The sequence below is a fragment of the Apodemus sylvaticus genome, chromosome 10, assembly GCF_947179515.1.
Source record: "Apodemus sylvaticus chromosome 10, mApoSyl1.1, whole genome shotgun sequence".
In the NCBI taxonomy this organism is placed as follows: domain Eukaryota; kingdom Metazoa; phylum Chordata; class Mammalia; order Rodentia; family Muridae; genus Apodemus; species Apodemus sylvaticus.
In genome coordinates this window covers 16,003,701-16,029,858 of record NC_067481.1, presented here as the reverse complement: position 1 = coordinate 16,029,858, position 26,158 = coordinate 16,003,701, and the positions used below count along the sequence as shown (strand labels likewise).

Below are 26,158 nucleotides of genomic sequence, written 5' to 3'. Positions count from 1 at the left end.
GCAGGCACCCAAATACATAAGATAAAATAAAAGTGTATCTTAATTATAATAAAGTAAACAAACCCAGGATTTCGCTTAGGAAGACTTAAGTCCTCAGGGATGGCAGGTGTGTAGCTCGGATGCAGCAGTCAGTCAGCGTGCAGCTCCTGGGCCTCTTCTGTTTACGTCTTTTTTTGTTTGTTTGTTTTGTTTTCCAAGACAAGGTTTCTCTGTGTAGCCCTGGCTGTCTTGGAACTCACTCTGTAGACCAGGCTGGCCACGAACTCAGAAATCAACCTGCCTCTGCCTCCCAAGTGCTAGGATTAAAGGCGCGTGCCACCACCGCCCGGCCCTTCTGTTTATGTCTTACACAGGTTTTTTTGAGTTGTCTTGGGCAGAATCCTCTTCCTCCTGAACACTGCTTGCATCCCACTAAACTTTGCCTCCAATTCACTGGCTAGCCGGGCTTAGATGTTCTGGAAATTTTTCAGTTGAGGAACTGATACAAAACATAACACCAGGGCTTCAACCACCACCAGCTTCGATCTCCTCGGTCCGTGGAGATCCTGTCTGGCCGCAGCTGTGCAGGAGATCTAAGTTCACCTCCACTTCCAGCAGGGCTGCCACCTCCAATCCTCCTCTTCTTCCCAAAGTGACCCAGGTCTCCGGCCTGAGAACTGCTCATATCTGGGAGGCCTAGTCAATCTTTCTTTTTAAGTCTTTTGCCACTTCATCAAGAATGTAATATATACACATTACATGTGTATTTGAAGGCACAAGACATTGAATTAAATAGCTTACACTTTACACTTGGATAGTTTGGTTTCCACAGAAACTTAGACCTTAGGGGTTCACCCAAAGTATAAGCAACGGATCTGGGATTCAAAGCCCCACTCCATGTTGTGGGTTTGTTTTGACATAGGGTCTCACTCTGTAGACCTGGGCTGGGGTTAGATATAGCCCCAGAGTAGCCTCTGAGGTGGGGTAATCCTTCTGCCTCTGCCTCACAGGGACTGGAATTACAGGTTTAAACTGCTTTGTGAACTTTGCCATTGAGAGCTATAATGGCTCACACCCGCCAGTAGTTCTCACATGAATACCCTTTCTTAGGACAGCAGCAAGCACTTCTCCAGTGTTTACCGTGGTCTGTGTTCCCATTCAGGGCCAGTCTGGTATAGTCTGCACATCTCCCATTAAGTGATTGACTCAATTCCTTATCAATTTATAGGAGCCTTGAGTACAGTAGGGAAAGTGTCCTTTCTGTATACGGATCTAAAAGTATATTTGCCCAGATTGTCTTCTGAATTCACTTATACTGATTTCCACTATGAAGAAATTATATTTGTATGCAATCATTATTTATCCATTTTTATTTTATGGCTTCTGGCCCTACTTACACACTTGGATGAAGTTTCCATTTATTGAGTATTCTGCAATGAATTTTTCAAGTGTTTTTATAGGCTTCCTTTTTCTTTTCTCTCTTTTGACACCCAATTCATTTAGAATTCAAATCAAAGATAAAAATTCGAGTTTCCCCCCCCCCAAATGCTTTCTCAGTTGCTCCTACACTATTTTTTTTAATTATCAAAAATTTTCCATTAACTTATCATATGTTAAATTCCACTGTCAACATTCAAATGATACTTCTTTACAACAAAACATACTGAATCTAGTCATTCTATCTCATTCCCTTTCTGCACTGCATTTATGAGCCAATGCCAGGAATATTTTGAATATTTGGTAAGAGAGAGCCTACTATACAATTCTGATTAAAGCCCATTCTTGTGATTTCCCTTAATGATTTACACACTAAAAGCTACAGTTATAGGGTCAGCTAGATGGTCCAGCCAGTGAAGATGCTTTCGGCCAAGCCTCAGGATCTGGGTTAGATGCTTAACATGCTGGAAAGACGCAATCCACTCCTGCAAGTTATTCTCTGACCTCCACACAGGCACAGCAGTCCAGACACCCAGCAAGTAAATAAAGAAATGCAATAAAGAAGTTAAGTTATGGCGCTAGAGAGATGGCTCAGAGGTTAGGAGCACTGACTACTCGTCCAGAGGTCCTGAGTTCAAATCCCAGCAACCACATGGTGGCTCACAACCATCTGTAACGGGATCCAATGTCTTCTTCTGGTGTGTCTGAAAACAGTTACAGTGTACTCACATACATAAAATAAGTAAATAAATCTTTTTAAAAAACCGTTAAACTATAGGTATAAAGAATATGTCAGGACTGGAGAGATGGCTCAGCCATTAATAGCACTAGCTGCTCTTATTGAGGATCAGGGTTCCATTCCCAGCACCCACACAGCGTGGCACCACCATCCATAACTCTAGTCCCAGGGGATCTGCCTCCTCCAACACTAGATACACACACACACACACACACACACACACACACACACGTAGGCAAAACACTTGTAGACATCAAATAAATAAGTCTAAAAAAACATTTTTTAAAGAATCTGTCAAAACATGGGAGGAAATGCTTCCAATGAAATTTGCCAAGTGAAACAGGAAGGAGGTGAACTTCACAAAAACCAAGACTATGACTACATTCGGCAAACACGCACTGAGGAGAGTCACGTGGCCATACCCCAGAAGGGAGGGTGATTTTGCTGGAATGTGGGATGACTGATTCCTCCCACCTTCCCCCCTCCCCAACTTCTCCGCGAAGCGGTGACATCAGCATAATTTTTTAAAGTTTTGCTTTTTAATAACGGCGTTTTGCTCGTGTGTGTTTTTCTTTTCTGCCTCGGGAGACTTTATGAAAATGATAGTCGAGAAATAAAAGCGTGTAAACCCACAAATATGGGGTGGGGGGGGAACCAGAGAAAAAAAAAAAGATCTCATGGTTGGAAAATTCCAGAATGTTTTGGGAGGGAAGGAGCCGGTGGAGGAATGGTAACAGACACCACAGAGCTGTGAAGGGGAAGACCAGAAAACCTGGGCAAAGAGATGAGTAGAGTGAAAGATGTCACTGCGGACAGGACGGGACGGGAGACTGCTTCTGGGAGACAAGGCTGACTCATTGTGTGTGCCCTCAAGCTGAGACACCTCAAAGCGCCCTAGCTTCTTCCCTCCCAACTGCACAAGGGCCGCTCTGTTTAACATCACTAGCGTCTACTCTGCAGCGGCCAGAAAGTTGATTGTGAATGGTCAGCATAAAAGATATAACAGCCTGGAGGAGGGTCAGCGATACTCAAGAAGCCCCCCCCCTTTTTTTTTTAATTTGTATGAGTACACTGTAGCTGTCTTCAGACACACACGAGAAGAATGCATTGGATCCTCAAAACAGATGGTTGTGAGCCACCATGCGGTTGCTTTGAATTGAACTCGGGACCTCTGGAAGAGCAGTCAGTGCTCTTAACCACTGAGCCATCTCTCCAGCCCCCCAAGAAACCCTTTAAAGCATCCAGGAACCAGCTGTGTAGCTGCAGGTGCATTGTGGGCCAAATGCTCCTGTCCCTATCGCCCAAACTACAGAGAGGGCAATGGAGATAGTGCCATCTCCAATATTATAAGAGGAGGAGGGCAAGAGGAGGAGAGAAAGAGAAAGAGGAGGAGGAGGAAGAAGGGGAGGAGGAACAAGAACAAGAAGAACAACAACAACAAGAAGTTGTTATTATTTTAACTGGAGCAGTGCTGGCCCACTGTGTAGACAGGATCACAGGGAGGCTCCCAGATCAGGCAGCTACTTCCTCTAAAAGCTGATGCTGTGACCACTCCTTGATCCCCATTCACTAACCCCTCCATTTTCCTTAGTTCTGAAGCCCTGTGTGAAGTGCCCACCCAGCATCCCTCCCTACCCATCTTGCTCCTACATGCCTAGCTGCTATAGAAAGGGAGCACCAGAGTCCTTCACTCCTGCTTGAGTGAATTAAACGGCTTCCCAAGATGCAGAGCTGCGGTTCATTCCATAGTCTCACCCGATCTAATGGATGGTTTTCTTTTGCTGATTTTCAGGCTTCGTTTTGGTTCTCGAGACTGAGTTTCACGTAGTCCAGGCTGGTCTCAGATTCATAATGTAGTTAAAGATGACCTGTAAGTTTTGATCCTCCTGCCTCTACTTCTCAAGCCCTGGGTTTGCAGGTGTGCACCACCACTCCTAACTTATGCAGTGGCAGGGATTTAACCTAGGACTGTCTGTGCTTGGCTAACCCACTGAGCTGTGTCCCCAGATCCCAACCTCACGTATTTTGTTCTAGTGACAGAAAGGTGACCACTAGTTTGCAATGTTCTTATTGTTTGTGGTATTAGGATATGAGACAGGAACTCACGCGTGGTAGGCAGATGCTCTACTATTGAGCTCCATTCCTAGCCCTCTTTTTATTTTTATATTATTTTATTTGTTGATTGGGTATTTGGTTTTATAAGTGGGAGTGGGGCATGAAGTATGTATATGCTGTGGTGTAAATGTGGAGGTCAGAAGACAACTTTGGGGAATTGGTTCTCTCCTTTCACCATGTGGGGCCTCAGGCTCAGCAACAAGCGCTTCACCCACTGAGCCAACTCACGTGCCATTGTTCATTGTTTTTAGAGACAGGGTCTCACTATATAATTCAAACCATTCTGGAACTCACTATGTAGTTTAGAATGGCTTTAAATACATGATTCCCCCTGCCTCAGCCACTCAAGTATTACCTTTGTCTCCGTGTGTTTTCACACACCCCACATTTGAGTCCATCATCAGGTCCTACGACCTCTCCAACCCACTGCCTATCACGCCAGCTGCCACCATCGGCCCAAGCCACCGATCTCTCCCTAGACTACTAAAGTCCCCTCCTAAGTGATCTCCCTGATGCCACTTCCTGTCCTCACCCTCTTCCAGTAACTGTCACTACAGCTCTCCAAGAATCTCTTTAAGGACATCTCTGTTAAAAGCCAGTGCCCCTCCCATGATTGTAGAGTAAAATCCAGAGTCCCCGCTACCATATAGAAGGCTCTCCGACCTTAATTCCCGCATCTTCCCCTCCTCACACACTCTACACAACTCCCTTCCTTTCTCTTATTCCCCAACCTGTCCACACATGAACATTCCCAACCTCAAGACCTTCATATCTACTCTTCTGCTTTCCCAGAAGACTCTTGGCCTCCCCCACCCACCCATTCCCTCGCTCCTCCTCTCTGAATGTTTGCTCAAAATTCCCTTTGCAGCAAAAGCTTCCTCAGCCACCCCATTTAATAATTTATACTTCCCTCATACCCAGAATTGGTATTTGCCTTCCCGGCTTTCTTCTCTCTGCTTAGCATTTATCATTGTCTTGCATGCTATACTGTTTTGTATTTCTGTTTAGATTCCAAATTGTCCCTCCCAGTGGGACATAGTTGCTATGAGGACACTGGTGTTTAGGCTTTCTTTACTGCCATAGGCCAGCATCTTGAATGGGGCCTGGCACGTAGTAGGCATTCAACAAATATTTATTAAGTCAGTGAATGCATGGACCCTTGCCCTAGATCTTTTCCTGATTACTTGTGCCCGAGAAGCTAGTGATCAATAATGGTTGCTAAGTACCTGCCAAAGGTCAGAGTTACAGACGAAAGTATGTTCCTCTGTGTTCTCCCACGGTGGGTGCCGGGACCTGGGAAGGGCGGAGAGCAGCGATAGATATCTCTGACAGGGAAGGAAGATGGGATTCATACTAGAAATAAGAGGAAGGATGTCTCCGCCCGTCTGCTCCGAGGCTGAGCCCTGCCTGGCAGGCTGCCTGCTCCCAGAAACAGGAAGTATCCAGAGGGGAAGTGACTGCAGACACAGAGAGGGATGAAATGCCCTGTGCCTGAGACAGAACACTTGAAGCTAGTTGTAACCGCCAGCGGCTACATGTGAACCAGGTTACCTGTTGAAAGAATCTTGGGGAACAGGGACACAGACAAGGGATTTGAGTCAAGCCTAGGATTCTGGTCAAGACTGCTTTTAATAAATTGAAGACAGGTTTTATAGACTTTTGGGGGATCGGCCAACCCCCCAGAAGTCGGTAGCTTCAAAGGCGGTGCTGTGAATCTTCTGGCTCCAGGTCTCAGCGGGTCGTCTGCCTTCTGCCTGGAAGCTCAGGTGAACGCCGGCCTGGGGGCGGTGTCGATAGCCGAGGTGTGGAGTCCCTTTGTTTGTAGAACAAAGGCCAGAGGTAGCCATCAGAAGAGTTGGGTGCCCGCTAGCCAACTAGTTACAGGGGGGGAAGGGTACAGCTAGTCACTCTGGAGCCTTCCAAGAGTCCATTCCTGGGGGATGAGTAAAATCCGCTCCACAGTGCCTCCATGACTCATTTTTGGATGGCAAGCAATCTGCAGCTTCAAGTCAGGGCGAGCAGGTGCTTCCTCCTCTGGGGTCCCCACCTGGGGTGACTGGATGCTGAATGAGGGAGGTGGGTGGTACCACTGGCATGCTTCTGTGCCAGCATCTCCCAGAGTGGAAAGTGTGCCCCTCAAGAGGCCGGTAGGGATTGGTGCTGCCTGGACCATAGCTTGTAGAAACAGCTATGCAAGAAAGTATTCCTGAGATTAAGATCTAAGGATCATCGATCTTGTCTTCCTTGACTTGATGCCAGAGGTAAACAACCTACAAAGCCATTACCTCTTTGAAAACCTACTTTCTATTTGTTCAGCTATGTGTCTTGAGAAAGGACAAAAACACCCTGATAAAAAGAACTTGGGAGAGAAAGGGTTCACTTGAGCTCACGGTTCCAGGCTACCGTCCACCATAGCAGGAAGGCACAGCTGCAGGAGTTTGGGGAAACCGGCCTGCAGGTCTGTAGTGAGAAGAGAAGTAAATGGGGGCACACCTATACTTCTTCCTCTTACACAGTTCAGGATTCCCTGTCTAGGGAATGGTTCTGCCCACAGTGGATCTTCCTGCCTCCATTAATATTACCAAGGGGCTAGAGAGAGCTCAGCCATTAAGGACACTTGATGGACCAGATTTGATCTGGATGGACCCAGGTTTGATCCCTAGCACCTGTACAGTAGCTCTCTGCTCCGTTTCCAAGGGGTTCTGCTGTAGCTCTGCCTTGCTGAGCTCTGAAGCTCAAGCTCCTATTGTTGACCAAAGGGCGGTAAGGTCATAAAACACATACCAGGAAACCTGTGGTGAAAAATAAGTTGGTCGTTTAAGGACAGCACTGAAAACACAGTGCTCAGGTGGAAACAGGCAGAGACATCAATTCATTTCCAGAAGAGCAGAAAACCACCCTGCGTAACCACACTGATCTACCTACAGACAAGCCCTGGGCTTCATGTTTATGACAAAGTGCAGTGGGCAGCTCAAAGCCAAGGATGTTATTATGAGCGTTTAAATCACGCTAATAAAAGCTGCAGTTGTTTTTAATCCCTTCTTGAAAACCAAAGCCATCTTTAAGCCTACCCTTTGATAAGAGTTTAAAGATAGCAGGAGGTGTCATTCCCACATGTGGCTTCTAACTTGATTATTTACAGAGCAGAACTCATACGTTAAGAATTTCCAAGGCTTGGGGCTGGAGAGATGGTTCAGCTATTGAATGGACTGGCTGCTCTTCCAGAGGGCCTGGATTCAATTCCCAGCACCCACGTGGCAGTTCACAACTGTCTATAATTCCAGTTCCAGGGGATCTGATACCCTCACACAAACATTCATGCAGGCAAAACACCAAGGCACATAAATAAATAAATCATAAATTAAAAAGGGGTTTTGTTTTTTTGTTTTTTGCCTAAGCATTTGGCCTGAATATCTTTGCAATATCATTGTATCTATCTCTATGCACCCTGTGTGCTTTCTGTCAGGGAATTAGGGGCTCCTTTGCAGTGGAGGTATCCCAGAGTACGCACAACCATAGACTCCTAGGGCCAAAGCAGGCATCCACCCTTCCTGCTCTAGACTTGCTGTGCAAGCCTGTCCTGACCAGGCTAGTGCTTCACAGACAGCACAAACTGATCCGTCTTACAGTCACAGAGCCCAGCTCAGTTGGTAGAGTGCTTGTCTAGCATGATGAACACAGCCCTGGGTTCAGTCCCCAGCACTGCATAAACTAGATGTGAGGCCACACACCTGCATTTGCGGGGTAGAGGCAGAGAGATGAGGAGCTCAAGGTCACCCTCAGTTACAGAGTGGCTTTGGAGGTCAGACCCTGTCTCAGGGGAGGAAGCTGAGACACTTTGTGAGACATCCAGGAAACTTGGGAGAAGGAGGGTCAGCCCTTGGATGCCTTGAGCTCCCTCAACTACTCTACTTTCTCCTCAGGTCTCCCAAAACTCACATCTTACCTGGAGATGCAAGCAAAGTAGGCATTCTCCCTTGGAAAGTCAACAATGCTCCCCATTTTCCTGGGACCCAAGGAGGTGGATCTCAAGTTTGGGCACTGTAGGGAAACCCAGGCAATTGGTTCCTCTATGCCCAGAAAAGGGGAGCACAGTCAGTCCTGATTAGATTGCTGGGTAACCCATCTTCACAGTTTCACTGTGGTCAGATTAGAAATTTCTAGAAAGTATAGATAGCTTCAGAGATTCCCATTTGACCGCCCCTACTTAAGTCTCATGTCTACCCCAGAGGCAATTGGGAGGCAGATGAGACCCATTTGTTCAGAAAACAGCTAGCGGAGAACAAGTAATCTCCACTCTACAAAGTCATCCCAAAGGCCAGAGCAGCCTAGACCTTTCCCAAGTTTCTCTAGTTTATTCAAATGAAGATATTCCCAGGCCCTTCTCTGTGGGGTCGGAGAGGAAGTCACGTTTACTCTACCTGAGGGCCAGTATCCTCAGAGGATTCCTATGGAAAGAAGGAGCCACTCAGAGGAGAGCCATGGCTGGTGCCCACGCTGGCAGAGACAGAAGCCACAGAGCTCAGTCCACTGCTGTGGGAGCTGCCGTCGAGGGGCCTGAGACACAGCCAACCAGGACCAGGGCATGCACGGGAAGCAACACACCAGTGACGTCTTCACATCCGTGGCTCTAGAACTCAGAAGCTTGGAGCACATCTGTCCCTGCAGAGCGCGTTTCCAGCACACACACACACACACACACACACACATACATACACACCAGGCTGTGTTATAATCGCCTGTAACTGCAACTCTAGGGGATCCAACATCTGTGGCCTCAGAGAGCAACCGCACTCAGAAGCTCATGCCGCCGTACCATTTTTAAAGATGGGTTATTTTTAATTTCTATGTATGGATGATTATCCATATGCATGTCTATGTGCCACCTGTGCACCTGGTGCTTTCTAAAGAGGATGTTAGAGTTCCTAGAACTAAGTTATAGATGGTTGTGAGCCAGCATGTGAGTGCTGAGAACTGAACCTGGATCCTCTGCAAGAACGTCCAGTGCTCTTAACCACTGAGACATCTCTCTAGCTCCCAAAAGTATATATTTTAAGAAAATAAAGGGTTGCGGGTCTAGGGACGTAGCTCAACCATACTTAGCGCCATCCATTCAGAAGACACAACCCAGAAAAGACTGGTTTTCTGCTGGAGAAACCTGCTGAACACCATCGTAGCCAGGTCATTTCAAGAGAGACAGACTACTAACAAGATGGCTCAGCAGGTAAAGATGTTTGACCCCCAGGCCTGAAGATCTGAGTGAGTCCCATGCCTAGAACCCACATGGCAGAAAGAGAGAGCTAACACCCACAAAATGTCTCCAGGCTTTACTGAAACCCTGCAGGAAGGCTTGAATGCAGAGCCATGTCTCAGGCCTCAGTAACAGTGAATGCTGGAGAAATCTCCTATGGCATTACAGAGAGCTAGAGTGAAGGGCAGAATAGCCCAGCAGAAGGAGTCTATCTGTGGTCAATTCTCTGCCATGGGAGATCCCCTTTCTCCCTCCCCCACCATGCCATTGCCCTTCAGTCAATCTCCGCTAAAAGCAGCAAAGGCCTTTCAGACCTTCTTGGTCAACTTGACTTTGTCAGTTTTCTGCAGCCCAGAGGGCACATTCTCTAGAACACGGTGTTCGCAGCAGCGCCTCTAACCACAAACCCCGAGAGTCTCAGCCCCGAGACACTCAGGATGTCGAAGGGTCCTCCGTCTTCAGAGGCCCAGCCCTACACACATCGCATGGGAATTGCATGCATCAAAGGCAGGAAGTCCCTGACAAGTCTGTCCCATAAGCCACCAGACGCTGGTTACCTTCATGTGGCTGAACTAGAGGTTGGGTTCTCAGGGTGGGGTGAGGTGGTCTGGGGCCTTCGCAGCCAGGGTGGAGCCCAAGCCTGAGGAACTAGACCTGAGAATTGAGCCCTGAGCTCCCCACCCCAGGAAGCCTGGCTCCCGACTGCTCAAAGAGAGGCTGGTAGCTCGGGTCTCCACTCCCTCCCTCGTGGGATAAGTGGTATTTGAATTCCTGCTTCCTTTCCTGTCCCCCCCCCCTTTTTTTTCTATACATTCCCCAAGGAAATACTAAGCGTGTACTGCAAATTCTAAGGATAAATCCTAGAGAAACATAGAGAAGAGTCAGTGGCCTTGGTCAAAGAGCCCATTTATCAAGGGTCTGGCTAATCCTGGCCAACTCAGTGGCCCAGGGTGACAACTTGGAAAAGAGAGGAACAAAAGGGGGGAGGGGAGCGCACTGAAGGGCTAGCTTGGCAGGTCGCAGAAGTCTGGCATAGAGATGTCTCTGCAGCCACTGGCCCCAAAAGAGAAAAAAGGTGAGGAGGGCTGGCTGGAGGCCAAAGAAGAATTTGGGGGAAGAGGAGGGAGAGACAGTGAATGGTAGCCTTCCAAACACTTAATACCCAGCTGTGTTAAAAGCACTTAAAGTCACACAAGTCTTGCTTAAAGGACAAGCAGAGTCGAAAGTGAAAGTAAAGACTAAGAAATAGTGGATGGAGGGAGGAGGGGGCGGAGGGGCGTGGGAGCAGAGGGAGATAGCATGCCAGCTCCTGTTTGCAAGGCCTGGTTAGGGCCTTCTAGAAGACGACATAGTTATGATGCTAACTTTCAAGCTTACCACCTCCCTCAGCGAAGGAAGCCCACAGCCCACTCTAGCTAAATCTTGTAAATCAGAACCAGAACCTGTGGCAGCCAGATCCACCCCACAAAGGGTTTTTTTGTTGTCCTTACTTTTTTTTTGTTTTTCCATTTCTAATTTTATTACATTTATATTTTACGTGTATGGGCATTTTGCCGGTATGTATATCTGTGCACCACATGTGTACAGTTCCCTCCAAGGCCAGAAGGGGGAGTTAGAACTGGATTTACTCATAGTTGTGAGCATCCATATTGGAGCTGGGAACCGAACCCAGGTCCTTAGGCAGAACGGCTACTTCTCTCAATCACTGAGCCATCTCTTTAGCCCCAACATGCAAGAGGTATTATTATTATTATTATTTTATTTATTTTGGTTTTTCAAGACAGGGTTTCTCTGCATAGCCCTGGCTATCCTGGGACTCTGGAACTCACTCTGTAGATCAGGCTGGTCTTGAACTCACAGAGATCTACCCACCTGCCTCTGCCTTCCCAGGGCTGGGACTAAAGATTCAATTCCCAGTATCCACATGGCAGCTCATAACCATCTATAACTGCACTGCCCAGAGACCAGATGCCCTCTCTGGTCTCGATGGGCATCAGGCACTCACATGGTGCACAACAAGGAGACAAAGCAGACAGAAACACCCATAAACATAAAATAATAGGTACTAAAAAGATGACTCGGCAGTTATGAGCACTGGCTAATCTTCCAAAGGACCCAGGTTCAATTCCCAACAGTCACATGGCAGCTCACGACATTCTAGAACTCCATTTCCAGAGGATCCAACACTGTCACACAGACATACAAGCAGGCTAAACACCAATGCACATAAACCAAATATATCATTTCAAAAAAGAAATAATCATGTTTTAAGAAATAAAGCCGAGGACTGGAGAAATGGCTCAGTGGTTAAGAGCACTGTCTGCTCTCCCAGAGGATTCTGGTTCAATTCCCAGCACCCACATGGTGGCTCACAACTGTCTGTAACTCCATCCAGTTCCAGAGGCTCCAACACCCTCACACGTACATATGTGCAGGTAAAACACCAGTGCACATGAAACAAAAATAAATTTTAAAAAATTTTAAAAAGGAAGGAAGGAAGGAAGCTAAACAGAACAGTGGTAGTACATGCCTTTAATCCCAGCCCTTGAGAAGCAGAGGCAGGTGAGTCCAAGGCTAACCTGGTTTACAGAGTGAGTTCCAGGACAGCCAGGGCTATGTAGTGAGGGGATAGGGGTAAGAGTGAGAAAGAAAGAAGAAGAAAGACAGCTAAGTCAGTCTGTGGTGACCGGAGGTATGGAACAAGGAATGGTTTTGACTGGTAAACTGAATTTGAAACAAAAGTGGCTTCAACAAAAGTAGGTTGTCTTTCCCTGTCACCAGTGCCTTTCTACTTTGTTGCTCATTCATCCCGAAGGTGCAGCACACATGGGTCAGGCCTGTAGCATCCATTTCAGCCAGGAGGGAGGAGATGAAAGCAAGGTGGTGGGGGGTGGAGGGGAACACACTATCTTTAAGCCCATGGCCAGGAGGTGAATACATTCTTTCCCCTTGAATTTTACAATCAAGAGTACAGTGATGATAGCCACAACTAGACACAATTGGACTGTAAGTGAGCCTGCGTCAAGTTGACACACACAGAACCAGCCAGTACACTAGCCAGGACCTGTGCCTACATCATATTGTATGGCAAAGAGGAATCAAGGTTGGTAGTAGTAGATTTGCTGATGAGATTACCTTAAAATAAGAGATTAGCCTGGGATGTTTAGCTCCAAACCTATCCAAGTCCAGTGTCCAAGCAGAGCTACAGGAGAGATTCACAAAATTATGGCTGGCTTGGAGAGCCAGGGCCATGAGCCAAGGAACACACAAAGCCCCTAAGAACTGGAAAAGAAAATGCTTTCTCCCCAGGGCCCCAGGAAGGGACACAGTCCTGTGAAATTTATTAGCTTGGTGAGTCAACTAATTCAAACTGATTGCCTTAACTATAAGATATAAGATAATGTGTGTGTGCATGTGTGCATGCATGTATGTGTATGTGTGTGTATGTGTTCTAGAACCCACAATATAGACCAGCACTTGCTGAAATTCTTTCTGCCTCTGCCTCTGCCTCTGCCTCTGCCTCTGCCTCTGCCTCTGCCTCTGCCTCTGCCTCTGCCTCTGCCTCTGCCTCTAGAATGCTGGATTTACCAGCACATACCATCATGCCTTTATGAATGTGTTGTTTGAAGCTACTAAGTTTGTAGCAATTTGGGACAGCAGCCCATAGAATATTAATATACTCCACAGTGGTGTTCTGAACCAAGGTGTAAAGAAATGCTAGGAATGGTTGAGAAGAAATGAAAGAATTCCTCCAACCTCCATTAAATAACCAAACAGCAAACCAACCAGGCATGGAGGCTAAGGAATGAGTTCAAGGCCAGCCTGGTCTACAGAGTGAGTTCTACACAGAGAAATCCTATCTCAAATTTATTAGCCCCAGAGCACCCACTTGAATACCACATATTTCCAGGGAAGTTCCTAACATGTGAAATGAAGAAATGAAACCAGACACAAGGACCATGTGTGTGATTTCGTGTGTGTGTGTGTGTGTGTGTGTGTGTGTGTGTTTAAAATGTCTAGATAGCTGTGTGGTATATGCCTTTAACCCTAGCACTTGGGACACAGAAGCAGGCATATCTCTGTGAGTTGGAGACCAGCCTGGTCTACAGAGCAAGCTTCAGGACAGTTAGAGAGAGAAACCCTGTCTTGGTGGGGGAATGTCTAGACAGATAAATCTTTTTTAAAAAATTTATTTATTGGGATGGTGAGATGGCTCACTGGTTAAGAGCACTGACTACTCTTCTGAAGGTCCTGAGTTCAAATCCCAGCAACCACATGGTGGTTCACAACCATCCATAATGAGATCTGACGCCCTCTTCTGGTGTGTCTGAAGACAGCTACAGTACACTTACATATAAAAATAAATAAATCTTTGGGCCAGAGCGAGCAGGGTCGGAGTGAGCAGAGGACCTGAGTTCAATTCCCAGCAACCACATGATGGCTCACAACCAGCTACAGTGTACTCATACACATAAAAAATAAATACATAAATAAATCTTTTTTAAAAAAAATTATTTATTGTTATATGTAAGTACACTGTAGCTGTCTTCAGACACACCAGAAGAGGGCATCTGATCTCATTACAGATGGTTGTGAGCCACCATGTGGTTGCTGAGATTTGAACTCAGGACTTTCAGAAGAGCAGTTGGTGCTCTTAACCTCTGAGCCATCTCTCCAGCCCTTAGACAGATAAATCTTATGTGGAGCATGAGTGAGTAACTGACTATGGCTGAGAAAAGGGTGAGCGATGACTTCTAATAGGTACAGAGTCTGTGTATGTGTGTTTGTGTGTATATCTGTGTCTGTGTGTGTGTGTATAAGTATGTATGTATTCATGTGCATATGCATGTATGTACATATGCATATGAAGGCCAGAGAGCAACATCGTGTGTCTTCCTCTATTGCTCTCAGATAGGACATGAGTGTATGGGCATGCACAGAAGCCAGATGCCAGAACATGGCTGGGATTACAGGCGTGCTCTGCCAGGCCCAGGTTCCTGCAGTGAGTGCTGCTGGGTGTTGAGCCTGGAGCCGCATGCAGACTTAGCAGGAATCCACTGACTGAGCCACATCCACTGCCCCAAGAAGCTTGTGTGAGAGCAGACGAGGACGGGACGGGGAGGAGACGTGTTCTAGGAAGAGGCATGCAGTCTACTGTCTGAACTTGGCATTGATACAAGGGAGGAGGAAGTGGGAGGTGTTCCCGGTTCCTGTTAGATTCTTATGTCCCTACAAATTTTCCAGTTCCTCATTTGAACAGAGTCACACAGGATATATCCTTTCAAATCTGGCTCATGTCACTTAGCATAAGGCTAGTTGAGTTCATTTTGTGGTGGTATGCGTCAAATGCTCATTCTTAGCTAGGGAGACAACTCAGTGGGTAGAGTACTTCCTGTGTAGGCATGAGGACCTGAGTTCAAATCCCCAGTGGCCCTGTAAAAAGCTGGGTGTGATTGTGTGCATACCTGTAGTCCGAGTGCTGGGAGGGGTGAAGACGACAGGAGCATTCCTGCCAGTCTAGCTCCAGGTTCAGGGAATAAACTTGGAGAGTGACACAGGACAGTTGCCATCTTCCTCTGGCCTCCATGTACATGGGCATGCACATCTGTCCACGTAGTTGTGCATATACAACACGTGTGTACAGCACAGCATGCATATATACAAATAAATGACTAAATAAAAAGAGTATTCCTCTTAAAGGTTAAATAATATTCCAGTGCATGTTTAGATCCCATTTTGTTTATTCATTGATCAGTTAAAAGGCACTTGGGTTGATTCTGCCTTTGGCTATTGGAGAAAACGCTGCTGTGAACACAGATGCTGCTATGGACATGGATGTATTGATACCTGCTATGAACAAGGATATATAGATATCTGCTGAATTCTTTCACCCTTTTTTTTTCTTTTTGTTTTTTTAAGACAGGGTTTCTCTGTGTTGCCCTGACTATCTTAGAACTCAATCTGTAGACCAGGCTGGCCTCGACCATACAGAGATCCACTTGCTTCTGCCTTCCAAATTCCAGGACTAAAGGAGTGGACAACCACAGCCTGATCCTTTCAACTTTTTAAAAAACACTTTTTTAGTTAATTTTGTGTGAGTGTGTGTTTTTAGAGACTCACCACATGTGCAGATGTCTGAGGACTTTTTGGGAATCAGTTCTCTCCTTCCTCCTTATTTCTGAGGAAAAGTCTCTCTGTTTCTGTCTCATTTTGGCTGTGGCACTGCACAAGCTACATGTGAAGTCTCCACCTCCTACCACATGTAAATTGGGATTATAAGTGAGAGCCACCAGATCTACCTCTTCTTGTGTGTCTTGGGATCCACCTCAGGTTCTGAGGGCCGTCTGTCAAGCACTATTACTTGCTGAGCCATCTTGCCTCCTCCATCTTTCAATTCAGGAATGAAGGGTCCATCAGGGAGGGACTTTTGCTTAATCTGAAGGAGGTGGATCCACTGCTAATCCAAATCTTGAGCATGGAAGACACACCTTTTATCTGGGCCACACCCTCTGTTGAAAGACTATAGAAAGATTTAGAAAAAGGAAGCTTTTGCTTATTGCCTGCTTACCCTCATCGTGATACCATATCCATTCCTTCACTGGCATCAAAGTCTACTTCAGGATTGCAGCATATACTGAAGATCAGCTGAGCTATTTAACTTCGTGGACTGAGAAACTACTGGATTCTTGGACTTTCTGTTCATAGCCAGCCATTGTTGTTAGCTGGACCATAGCCTGTAAGTCATTCTAATAGATCCACTTTCTAAATAGAAAGATTTGTTCTATGAGTTCTGTTACTCTAGAGAGAGAGTTACTAGGTATATGGCACATACCTTTTATCCCAGAACTCAGGAGGCAGAGGCAGGTAGCTCTCTGTGAGTTCAAAAGACAGGATACTTGGTCACACTGTGAACCCAAAGGTTTTGAACTGGAAAAGCCTTGTTGTGGTGTGGCTCAACCTTTGCACATGCCTTTAATCCACAGAGATTGGTCTGTCTCTACCTCCCAAGTCTTGGGATTAAAGGTGTGTGCCTCTATGCCCAGCTATAATTACATTCATTGTTATAGACTCATTTATTTATTTAATTTATAGACTCATTTTTTTCACATGAATAGCATTTTAAAATCATCAATAAGATATTCTGCCTTAGCTAGGTGATGGTGGTGCACACCTTTAATCCCAGCACTTGGGAGGCAGAGGCAGGCGGATTTCTGAGTTGAGGCCAGCCTGGTCTATAGAGTCAGTTCCAGGACAGCCAGGGCTATACAGAGAAACCCTGTCTCAGGGGGAGAGGGGGGGACAAAAACAAAAAGCAAACAAGATATTCTGCCTTTGTTATTCTTTCCATGCCAAGTTATCAAAATCCAAATTTGCATATTTTTAAAAATATTGTTTTATTGTTAATTGTATGTAGCACTGCGGTGTGTGTAAGAGCATATGAGTGCAACAGACAGTTTAGCCGGGCGTGGTGGCGCACGCCTGTAATCCCAGCACTTGGAGGGAGAGACAGGCGGATTTCTGAGTTCGAGGCCAGCCTGGTCTACAGAGTGAGTTCCAGGACAGCCAGAACTACACAGAGAAACCCTGACTCAAAAAAACAAAAAACAAACAAACAAACAAACAAAAAAGAGCACATGAGTGCAGGTACCCTCAGAGGCCAGGAATGAGCATTAGGTCCCCTGGAGTTGAAGTTATTGGCAGTTGTGAACTGCTCAATGTGGGTGCTAGGAACTGGACTTGGGCTCCCTGCAGGAACAGCTCACACTCTTAACTACTGAGTGAACCATCTGTCTTAGTCAGGGTTTCTATTCCTGCACAAACATCATGACCAAGAAGAAAGTTGGGGAGGAAAGGGTTTATTCAGCTTACACTTCCACACTGCTGTTCATCACTAAAGGAAGTCAGAACTGGGACTCAAGCAGGTCAGGAAGCAGGAGCTGATGCAGAGGCCATGGAGGGATGTTCCTTACTGGCTTGCTTCCCCTGGCTTGCTCAGCCTGCTCTCTTATAGAACCCAAGAGCACCAGCCCAGGGATGGCACCTCCCACAAGGGGCCCTCTCCCCTTGATCACTAATTGAGAAAATGGCTTACAGCTGGATCTCATGGAGGCACTTCCCCAACTGAAGCTCCTTTCCCTGTGATAACTCCAGCTTGTGTCAAGTTGACCCACAAAACCAGCCAGTTTATCATCTCTCCAGCTCCCCAGAGTAGATTTTGAATTTATAGAACATCTCAGTTCGGACCCATCATACCTCATGTGGGACTTGTGAGCTGCGCACAGACAACTTCCAGCTAGAATGAGGGCCACTGTGTGGAACCAGTGCTAAATGACCTCTCTTCCTAGCCACAATGGAAAATGGTTTAACGGTGTCAAATTTATCTCCCAGACTTGGGAGAAACTAGACAGGAGTGTTCACCATTGTTTATGATACGGAGTTATCGGGGTATCTAAGTGAAATTATGTGGTATCTATTTATCAACATGGAAGTAATCCATTAAAAAATTATAGTGTAAGCCAGGGGGTCGTGTCACATACCTTTGACTTAGCACTTGGAAGTCAGATTCTGGAGGATTTCTATGAGTTCAAGGCCAGCCTGACCTACAGAGCGAATTCCAGGACAGCCAGAGCTACCCAGAGAGACCCCATCTCAAAAAAGAAAAGCATAAAAATTGCAGCATTAAGACAAGGCACTCTCCACTGGTAGAGAGCTTGCCTAGTGGGCATGAAGTCCTAGATTCAATCCCTAGAGCCAGAAAAAAACCAACATGGTCACATATGCTGTAACCCCAGGTTCAGGGAGGGAGAGGAAGGGGACCAAAAGTTCAAGATCATTTCAGCTACACAGTGAGTTCAAAGGTCACCCTGAAATATATGAGGCCCTGCCTTTTAAAAGGCAACAACACTGGGGCTGGAGCGATGGCTCACCGGGTAAGAGCACCGACTGCTCTTCCAAAGGTCATGAGTTCAAATCCCAGCATCCACATAATGGCTCACAACCATCAGTAAAGAGATCTGACACCCTATTCTGGTGTCTGAAGACAGCTACAGTGTACTTACATATAGTAAATAAATAAATATTAAACAAAAAGGCAACAACAACCGCAAACTATAATATATTCCTAAATAAAGGGAGATACGCTGCTTCATAATTCCAGGTCTCAGAAGCAAGAAGACTGAAAGTCATCAGGGATATTGTCTTAAACAAATCAATAACAATAATGAAGCCAAAGGCAAGGTCAAAGAACAAAAAATCAGTTCTGTAGGCTCAGAATTCTGTAGTTCCAGAATTGTGTACTAGCAGTGCACTAGCAGCATACTATGTATGAGGCCCAAGACCCAATCCCAACACTATCAAGAATAAACAAATGGAAAAGAACAGTTGTGCGCATGTCATGTTTGTGGGGAAGGATGAGAAGGCTGTCACAGAAGCAAGCATCCAAGTATCAGTAGAAAACCCCACAGTAGGAGCTGGAGAGATAACTCAGTGGTTAAGAGCACTGGCTGATCCTGCAGAGGACCAGGGTTCAATACCCAGCATCTACATGACAGCTCACGACCACCTGTAACTCCAGTTCCAGAGGGTTCAATGCCTTCTTCTGGCATCAAGTATGCCTGTAACACACAAATACATGAGCAAAACATTCAAACATGTAGATGAACCTTAAAAGGAAGGAAGGAAGGGAGGAACAAAGAAAGAAAGAAAGGAAGGAAGAAAGGAAGAAAGAAAGAAAGAAAAGAAAAAGAGAGAAAAGAAAAAAGAACCTACACTCATTTTCTGCCCTAAAGCCACCAAGAGAGCCAGAAGGACACACAATCACCGTTACTCTGCAAATAATCTTACTCCAGGCCTTCAGATGCTATTTCTCACAGGAAGGAGCTTGGAGCTATCTCGCTTATGAATTTGTGTTTGAGGGGTGGAGTGGCTGAGGAGCTCGGGCTGTTTCCTGGCGGAGAACACTGAGCCAGCCTGGAAGCCTCAGGCCCCAGCCTGGCTGACCAGGAGCCAGAGTCAGCTTCATCCCACGCTTCCTGTCGGGTCCGAGCAGCCTGAGTTTCCTGGTGACCCTTGCCTGCACCCAGCTGACTCAAAGGCCTGGCAGGACCCGATGCCAACCTGAAAGTCAGAGGCAGCCAGGTTTATTTCAGATCTCCAAACCAACAGACGAGTACTTGGCTTCTACGTGTGAAGGCTAATAGCAAACACGTGTGTGACGAGTAGGGAAAGCCCCTTCGACTTCAGTATTTAGGAGGACTGTCCATTTTAAGTTAACCCGCCAGTGTAATCAAAACAAATAACAAACAAACAAATGACAAAGGCAAGAGCTGGAGATGTAAAATGGGGCGGCCATCCTCTGTCCCTGCCTTGGTTTTGAAGATGGGGTCTCCTGTAGCCGAGGCTGGTCCCCAAACTTGTCATTTCAAGCAAGCACCACTACATTCAGTGAAACAGCTCTCCTAGAAGACAGTTGAATGGTTTCTTTTTGTTTCTTCTCCTCTTCTTCCTCCTCCTCCTGTTCTTCCTCCTCCTCCTCCTTCTCTTCTGTGTTTTTTGAGACAGGGTTTCTCCATGAAACCCTGACTGTCCTGGAACTCTCTCAGTAGACCAGGCTGGCCTCAAACTCCACTTTTTATTTTATTTTATTTTATTTTTTGACAGAGTTTCTCTGTTATAGCCCTGGGTGTCCTGGAACTCACTCTGTAGACCAGGCTGGCCTCAAACTCAGAAATCCGCCTGCCTCTGCCTCCCAAGTGCTGGGATTACAGGCATGTGCCACCACTGCCTGACTCCCTTTAGGTTTGTTTGTTTTGATTTTTTCGAGACAGGGTTTCTCTGTGTAGCCCTGGCTGTCCTGGAACTCACTCTGTAGACCAGGCTGGCCTTGAACTCAGAAATCCACCTGCCTCTGCCTCCCAGAGTGCTGGAATTACAAGTGTGCACCACCACTGCCCAGCACTTTATCTTCTTTTTTTTTAAATCCCGTTTTACATCCACTGCCCCACCCCTGCCTCTGCTTCCCAAGTGCTAGGATGCAAGCACCACCACCACCCTGCCTGTGAGAGTTTTATTATAGCAACAGAAAGCAACATACATATCACACATGATACTGATAGCAGTCTTATGAATATGCAATTCTGTCCACATTTTATAGACAGAGAACTGCTCGGAGACTATAACAAGCAGAGATGACTCAGCTGGTTAGCGGTGAAGCCAGGCCTTCAAGTCTTCTGACCCCAAGATTTCAGCCCCTTTTTCACCTCAGCCACAAACCTCGAAGAAAGGAAGCCCCATGCTTCCTGCAAGAGATCACTGGAAGCCCTGACGTCACCTCACCTCAGGCCGAGCGTCCTCCGCTTGTCCTTCCACCATGGCCTGACCCAGAGTCCAAGACAAACACAAAGATCTGCTCTTGGAAGATATGGTAGAGTAACAGATAGTTACTCTACCCAAAATCCTAGCAGTTAGAAGCAGGAGGATTGGGCATTCAAGGTCATCTTTGTCTATAGAACATCCACCCTGGGCAACATAAGACCCTGTCTCAAAAAGTGGGATCTCGATAGTGAGTTCCTGGCCAGGCAGGACTACATAGTAAGACCTTGTCTCAAAAAAAAAAAAAAAACAAAACAAAACAAAAAACACAAAACAAAAGAAAAAACAAAACAACAACAACAAACAGGATTTAAAAAAAGATAAAGGGAGTCAGGCAGTGGTGGCACATGCCTGTAATCCCAGCACTTGGGAGGCAGAGGCAGGCGGATTTCTGAGTTTGAGGCCAGCCTGGTCTACAAAGTGAGTTCCAGGACACCCAGGGCTACAGAGAAACTCTGTCAAAAAAAAAAAAAAAAAAAAAAAAAGCCTGATATAGCTGTCTCCTGAGAGGCTCTGCCAGTACCTGACAAAAACAGAGGTGGCTGGTGTTAGCCAACCATTGGACTGAGCACAAGGTCCCTAGTGGAGGAGCTAGAGAAAGGACGGAGTTGAAAGAGTATATTAGCCAGGGTTTCTATTCCTACACAAACATCATGACCAAGAAGCAAGTTGGGGAGGAAAGGGTTTATTGAGCTTACACTTCCACACTGCTGTTCATCACTAAAGGAAGTCAGGACTGGAACTCAAGCAGGTCAGGAAGCAGGAGCTGATGCAGAGGCCGTGGAGGGATGTTTCTCACTGGTTGGCTTCCCCTGGCTTGCTCAGCTTGCTTTCTTATAGAACCCAAGATTACCAGCCCAGGGATGGCACCACCCACAATGGACCCTCCCCCCTTGATCACTAATTGAGAAAATGCCCCACAGCTGGATCTCATGGAAGCATTTCCCCAACTGAAGTTCCTTCCTCTGTGATAACTCCAGCCTGTGTCAACACAAAACCAGACAGTACAAGGAGCTTGCAGCCCCATGGAACAACAATATGAACTAACCAGTACCTCCCAGGGACTAAACCATCAACCAAAGGGTACATTGAGGGACCCATGGCTCCAGTCACATATGTAGCAGAGGATGGTCTCATTGGCCATCAAAGGGAAACAGAGGCCCTTGGTTCTGAGAAAACTCAATGCCTAGTATAGGGGAATGTTAGGACAGGGAAGCAGGAGTGGGTGGGTTGGTGAGCAGGGGGGAGGGGTGGGATAGGGTGTTTTTGGAGGGGAAACCAGGACAGGGGATAACATTTGAAATGTAAATAAAGAAAATATCTAATTAAAAAAAAAAAGATAAGCCGGGCGATGGATGGTGGCACACGCCTATAATCCCAGCACTCTGGGAGGCAGAGGCAGGCAGATTTCTGAGTTCGAGGCCAGCCTGGTCTACAGAGTGAGTTCCAGGACAGCCGGGGCTATACAGAGAAACCCTGTCTCAAAAAAAAAAAAAATCCAAAAAACAAAAAAGACAAACAAACAAACAAAAAAAAAGATAAAGGGATTGGGGACTGGAGAGATGGCTCGGTAGTTCAGAGTCTGTACTGTTCGGTCCCCAACACACACATTGGCTGGCTCACAACTACACAAAATTCCAGCTCCAGGGGTATCCTTTGCCTCTGGTCTCCATGGGCACCTGCATTAATGTGCACACACATGCATATAATTTAAAATAATAGATAAAAATAGAAAGGAGAGCTGGGGATGTAACTTGGCAATAGAGTGTTTGCCTGCTACACACAAGGTCCCAAGCTGATCTTCAGAACAGAAAAACTTAGAGAAGACACAAGGTCTTGTTTGTTTTGTTCTTGTGGTTTTAAGATTTGTTTATTTATTTCATGTATATGAGTACACTGTTGCTGTCTTCAGGCACACCAGAAGAGGGCATCGTATCCCCTTACAGATGGTTGTGAACTGCCATGTGGTTGCTGGGAATTGAACTCAGGACCTCTGGAAGAGCAGTCAGTGCTCTTAGCCACTGAGCCATCTCTCCAGCCCGAGAGACAAGGTCTTGAAGAGAAAATGACAGACAGGTAAGCTCAGCCAGGGCCATGGGTCCCTCTTAAAGCACAAGAGACAGAGCTTGGGACCATTCTTCAATGTTCCCATATTAGCAGGGCCTACTTTCCCAGGACTTTCACATAAAGGTCTCGTGTCAACTGTAGATGCTAGATTAATGTGGAGTTGATCTGGAGCCTAGAGAAGAACTTGGCCAGGAAAGAGGCTTAATGATTCCTGAGTGAATAAATATACATCAAGTTGTGGATATGAACACTTTTCTTGTTTTTTTGTTTTGTTTTCTTAAGACGGGGTTTCTCTGTGTAACCCTGGATGCCCTGGAACTCACTCTGTAGACCAGGCTGGCCTCGAACTCAGAAATTCACCTCCCTCTGCCTCCCAAGTGCTGGGATTAAAGATGTGCGCCACCACCGCCTGGCTGGATGCGAACACTTTAAAATGCCAAGCACACACTAGCATTGAGACATGGGGACAATATATCAGGGTGCAGCTCAGACCGGAGCGGAATAAGTACATATGTCCCCACGTCCACCTCTCGCTGTGGGAGAGTGGGCCACTTATTGCTACATACGACTTTTCCAGAGAAGCCAAAATCGGGACTCTTTATGAGGAGCTCTTGATATTTTTTTCATGGTGTGGACTAATCTTTAAAAATGCTATGAATTAAGTGAGGGTCAAATGAAACACACATGGCATGCCGGATGAACGCCACTCAGAGGACGAGGCTCAGAACGTCAACTCTGAAACTGCAGGATGGCCCGGAGTTTCACGTGTGGAGCAGTGACTTCTGCTCTTACCTGCTGGGCAGAGCAGTCCCCAGCAAGTGAACAAGACCCAGGTTCTCCAGGAGCCGCGAGCCATCGCCATCTGGATGCACCCTTGGAGAGACCTTATTCAGTGATGCCCAAAGAGCGGGGGTCACCGGCTAGGTGGGTGACATGACTTCCTGAACTCAGGGAAAACCATGTTTCTTTTTGAATTATCAGACCCTGGTGCATCTTTTTTTGTTTTGTTTTGTTTGGGGTTTTTTTGTTTTGTGTTTTTTGGTTTTTTGAGACAAGGTTTCTCTGTGTAGCCCTGGCTGTCCTGGATCTCACTCTGTAGACCAGGCTGGCCCTGACCTCAGAAATCTGCCTGCCTCTGCCTCCCAAGTGCTGGGATTAAAGGTGTGTGACACCCACTGCCGGCAAAGATTTATTTATTTATTATATGTGACTATACTGTAGCTGTTTTCAGACACACCAGAAGAAGGAGTCATATCTCATCACAGGTGAGCCACCATGTAGTGGCTGGGATTTGAACTCAGGACCTTCAGAAGAACAGTCGGTGCTCTTAACCGCTGAGCCATCTCTCCAGCCCTGGTGCATCTTTCATGCTGGTGCTAGAGGCATGAAGACCAGACAACCCCTAATGGGGGAATAAAAATAAAACAGTCCCACCAGGTCTATTTAAGGAGAAGCCTTATTGCTGCGTGTGCCAGACTGACAGAATTGAAGGCCAGGTTTAAATAGCATCCTAATATAGAGGCTAAAATCCCTGCCTTTCACCCAGGCTGCATGCCTCTTTAATCCCAGCACTCGGAAGAGGCAGGTGGATCTCTGTGAGTTTGAGGCCAGCCTGGTCTACAGAGTGAGTTCCAGGATAGCCAGGGCTACACAGAGAAATCCTGTCTGCAACTGAAGAAATTGGTGCAGAGCTCAGAGTTGGCCCAGGTTCAAATCTAAGCCCTCCCTTTGCGGTGACCTTCAGCTGGCTTTGAAATCCAAGAGCCCCAGCATCAAGCACGGCTAGTAGATGCTATTGTGCAGTGAGAAGGAGGGTGGCGTCTCAGTCTTTCTGCCCAAGAATCTGTCTCTTTGGTCTAATCATGAGAGGATACCAGAACAGAATACAATCCCTGACTCACACGCTGAGGACACGTAAGCACTCCATAAAACACAGCTCTGATGAGAGGCCCGTCAGTGGGCAGGGTCAGGATAGAGACAGCCAGAACCTGCAAGTTCAGGAAGAAGAGAGGGACTTTCATAATGCCAGGCACCGGGAGCGCAGTGCTGGTGGTGAGGCTCAGGAGGTGATCCCTCGCCCTGCTGGTAACAGAAGTGAAGAGGTCCCCGGTACAGAAAAACCAAGCTTTGAACTTTCTGGGGCACTTCTTGAGGACACTAATACTTTCCAGGGTATGGTTATTAAATACATTGAGCCCCCAGAAGCCCAGGTCCCCAAAAGATGGTGACATCTCTACCCCTTTAACAATGATGAGTCACGTACATCCATGGACAGAGTGCGTATCTTCTGAGTAGACATCGATGCATCGCAGGCATTCCCATTGACCCTCCCTCTTGCTCAAAGCAGCATGCAGTCTTCCAGTACCGGCTTGTCGGTGTGTCGGTGTGTCGGTGTGTCGGTGTGTGTGTGTGTGTGTGTGTGAAGCCCTACATCATTGACCTCAGGTCAGGTGACGAAACATTCTTTTTTTTGGATTTTTTTTTCCCCGAAACAGGGTTTCTCTGTGTAGCCCTGGCTGTCCTGGAACTCACTCTGTAGACCAGGCTGGCCTCGAACTCAGAAATCCACCTGCCTCTGCCTCCCAAGTGCTGGGATTACAGGCGTGAGCCACCACCGCCCAGTGCATTGGAACATTCTTGAACGACCAGCATATTGAGCCACAGAGATACCATGAACTAAAAGAAAAAAAGTACTTAAATTTGGGCCCAGTAGCAGAGACTATGTCTTGCTTCAAGATTCTTCAGACACAGCCAGGCGGTGGTGGTACATGTCTTTAACCCCAGCCAGGGCTATATAGAGAAACCCTGTCTCAAAAAAAAAAACAAAAACAAAATACAACAACAACAAAAGAATCTTCAGACACCTCTGAACTTGACAGGAAGGAAGATGAGGAGGAGGAAGAGGAGGAGAAAATGATGTCTGTTCTGGCAGCTAGCAGCTGAGAAGCTGCCTCCCCTATTAGAAACCATCCCTAGTGGAGGAGGTGGGTGACTCTAGCACCTCTCCTTACCTTAATTAAGTCTTTCCTCCATTGCTGCCCAGCTTATGTTGCAGTATGGGAACTGTCACCTCATGCTTTCTTGAACTTGACACAGTATGAGAACTGTCACCTCATGCTTTCTTGAACTTGACACAGTTGCCGCCTGCCTTTGGGCCCTTGTTTTCCAGTCTTACCAATTACAGCATGTCAAGTTTGGTC

General features: G+C 46.6%; 1 pseudogene; it reads left to right on the top strand.

Moving 5' to 3' along the window:
* The first annotated feature begins 24,820 nt into the window (after positions 1–24,820).
* LOC127693577 (smad nuclear-interacting protein 1-like) lies at positions 24,821–25,901 on the top strand (annotated as a pseudogene).
* The last annotated feature ends 257 nt before the right edge of the window (positions 25,902–26,158 follow it).